This window comes from Sorex araneus, chromosome 10, assembly GCF_027595985.1.
Source record: "Sorex araneus isolate mSorAra2 chromosome 10, mSorAra2.pri, whole genome shotgun sequence".
Classification (NCBI taxonomy): Eukaryota; Metazoa; Chordata; class Mammalia; order Eulipotyphla; family Soricidae; genus Sorex; species Sorex araneus.
This window is the reverse complement of record NC_073311.1, coordinates 50,082,058-50,085,730: the sequence shown is the minus strand read 5'-3', so window position 1 is coordinate 50,085,730 and position 3,673 is coordinate 50,082,058.

The window sequence follows — 3,673 nt, the reverse complement described above, 5'->3', positions numbered from 1 at the left end:
AGCAGAGAACATTGTGGTGTTGTGTGTTTCAATGGGATAATGTAGATGAAGAAAATGAGAGCTCAAGAAGGTCTTAGCTGTGGAGACTCCACTGGAGGTCTTGAATCCTATCAGGCAAAGCGTTCTATAGCTCTGCTTTGGTCCAGTCAGGGCAATAGAATGCAATAGGTCCAGAGAGAAACGTCCCTACACTGTAAGGCTCAGGCTAGTCTGTTTCAGCTTTGTCTAACTCCAGAGAGTTCTACATATTTTAGATCTTCTTGACCAGGGGAATGGGGAAGGAGTAAATGGGGAAGTTATAACTGTTAGGACAGGACAGCCTCGGACTGGACCAAAAACAGTGAAGATAGTAAATTTTTCACTCAGGCCTCTACTCTCTACTTGTTCCAGGAGGAATGTATGGGCCCCTGAGCTATGACCATATAAGGGTATAATCTAACTTCACAAATGACCTTGTGGTTGACTAAGGAAACAAATGGCTATCCCAGGTCCGGACTCAGCCCTCAGACCCAGATATCACTTGAAGCCAGTTGCAGGCACTTACGTAAATTGTGACCATTGTGACCTCTAAATCGATAGGCTGGACCAGCAGATGAGTCTAGTGAGATAGGAGGGAGAAGTATGTCGAATTATGAACTTATTGGCTGTGGAATGTGCGGGCTTTTTGCCGTAATGGCCGACATGGGCCTATATAAGTAACCCCTGTACCCTGGGTTGAGGTCTTGCCTCTCACACAGGACCTGCATGTCTCTGTGTGCATGTGTAAAACCCTGGCTAGCCAGCTTAATAAACTACATACTTGCTGATTGCATTCCTGTGTGGTTCTTGTCTGTGGTCGGAGATCCAGAACTGTGCCCTAACAATAAAAAGCTCAACATTACTACTTTAGGTGTTGGCTGTGTAGTTCAGGCTTTATATCCTGTGAAGTTTAGTGTTCATTTAAAATAAAGCACAAGTAAGTAAAAAACTCTCACACATGAATAGTGGTTTTCCTCACTACTTCATATGTTATGTAAAATAACAAAACATTCTCGATTATCTTTTTGAAAAATAGGTGCTCTGCCTGCATTGCTGGCATTAATTATCAGCCACAGCCATGGTGCTCAGGGCCATGCAGGGCCAGGCACCTGCATGGTTGTGTCATGCAAGGTATGTGTCTGCTTCTTGAGCTGATTCCCTGCAGTAACACTTTTTTTATTAGTTAAAGAGGAACCAGGAACGCTCTTCAACAGATCAGGGCACCTGCATTGCAGGAAGGAGTTCCAGATTCTGTCCCAGCCTCAGTGGGCGTGCCCTGAGCATTGCTGGAAGACAGTCATGCACAGAGGTGGGTGGAGCTCCAGAACACCACCGGGTACGCAATAACGGCAGATGACACATAGAACCTTATGTGTACTTTGCATGCTTTGTTTATAAAATTCATAATGACCTAGTATTGACAGTTAAGCCACATACTCTGGGCCTGCCATGGTCCACATTTCCAAAATCCTCTTAACAACATTGACACATAAACTCAGCTGATGAGTGTAATCTCACTTGATGAAGAGGTTGTGTGACTCAGGTAACAAAACTGTGAGATTACATATTTACCATTGAGCAGAATTTCCTGATAGGTTCTTTCTGAATAAAATCATGATCTGGGATTAACCCAAATTTTCACCTAAATTTCAGTTTCTATCCATATCACAGGAGCTGTGGTATCCAACACCATGTTCCTGGGGCCCTGAAGAGTTCTCTGAGAATCAGTCCATTTGATGCAGACAGACCTAGGAAATTCTCAGGAGTTGTGAGTTGCTGTTGGCCTTGGAACCCAAATGATGTGGACTTGGCCAGGTACCTCAAACAAAAAATTTTTTACATTAGTTCTTGTTTTTAGGGAGTTCCAGAGCACCACTGCCCACTGCCGCCATATCCAACTAATAGATATAAGTCAGGCCACATGAAGCAGAGGCAAGTGCGGAGCACCCTCCTCCCTCGAAGTGACAGAGTTTAGGCACGTGAGGACCAGGTTATCTGCTGTGTGGAGAAAGGGGAGTCAGTGAGTGAACATCTACCTTCCCAACTGCAGGATGCTGCTGAAGAAGCCATTCTCAGTCCCACCTCATCAGGTGAAGCGTCAGAGCCTTGGTTCAGAGAGGGAGAGTTCCAGAGACAGGCAGAGGCAACCCCAGGGCATTAAAGGGGTGCAGGCCTGCTGACCGTGTCCCAGCTCCAGCAGGAAGTGCACCCAAGTGCTTCTGAGAAACATGTCACCTAAAGCAATTTCTTCCACCTGTCTCCACAGACATTGCCAATGCCTCAAGCACCAAACCCACATTTTCCGCCTCTCTGTGACCGGCTCTTTGTGTGCATTTGCAGGGCGTGGCAACAAAAGTAGGTGTGAACCGAGAGAGCTTGTGAGAAGAAAACAAGCCAAGGACTGGGGAGGAGAGAGAAACCACAAAGGGGCTATTGAACAGCTTTGTGGACTGACCTGTTTGCCAAAGCAGCCCAGTGCGGGGTCAGAGGTGGAGATACACAGGCTAGGAATTCTGTCTGAAGTGGAAAGAAGCAGCGGTGAAGTGAATATGAGCAGAGAAAGGCCCTGAACCCTCCAGGGCCAGCATGAGCTGGGCTCACTCTGAGGCAGCTCATTGACGGAGTGGCTGGGTGTCAAGGGTGAAAACAGTTGCAAGGAGCTTCAGGATTCACGAGGAATCCAGAGGAATCAAGGCACTATGGCAGTAGTCAAAGACCATAGTAATCCTCCAACACCCAATCCCCATCATAAAATTCTGTAAGTTCCCTGAAAAGGCAAAACTGCTGTTCTGAAGAGACTTTCACAGAGAAACAGACAAATCAATTTCAGCAGAAAAGCAGCAGCTGAATTGTCAAACTGTAGCTCTGTAGCACTGTTTTCCTGTTGTTCATCGATTTGCTCCAGCGGGCACCAGTAACATCTCCATTGTGAAACTTGTTACTGTTTTTTGACATATCGAATATGCCACGGGTAGCTTGCCAGGCTTTGCTCTGGGGACAGGGATACTCTCGGTAGCTTGCCGGACTCTCTGAGAGGGACATAGGAAATGAACCCAAATCGGCCACGTGCAAGGCCTACACAACAAGAAATTTAACAAAGAATGAAAACCATTTAAAAGGAACTCAATGACGGGGCCAGAGTGATAGGATGGGTAGGGTTCTTGCCTTTCACACAACCAGTCAGGGTTGAATCCTTGGCAGCCCATATGGTCTCCTGCACCTGCCAACAAAGATCCTAGAGCATCAAAGAAGCAACCCTGAGCACCACCAGGCGTGACTCCAAAATCAAAATTAAGAAATAAACGGGGGCTGGAGCGATAGCACAGCGGGTAGAGAGTTTGCCTTGCACTCGGCCAGCCGGGTTTGAATCTGAGCATCCCATATGGTCCCCTGAGCACCGCCAGGGGTAATTCCTGAGTACATGAGCCAGGAGTGACCCCTGTGCATCGCCAGGTGTGACCCAAATAAATAAATAAATAAATAGAAAATAATCAAAAAAGGAACCAAACAAATATTCTGAGTTCAAAAAAATTGGTGAAAAAAATGAAGAATTCAGTCAAAATGACTCTTTTCAAGAGAGGTGCCTGTTCCTCCTCAACCCCTGCAAATAAATTCACAACAACCAAGACATGGAAACACTCAAAAGCCTAATCAT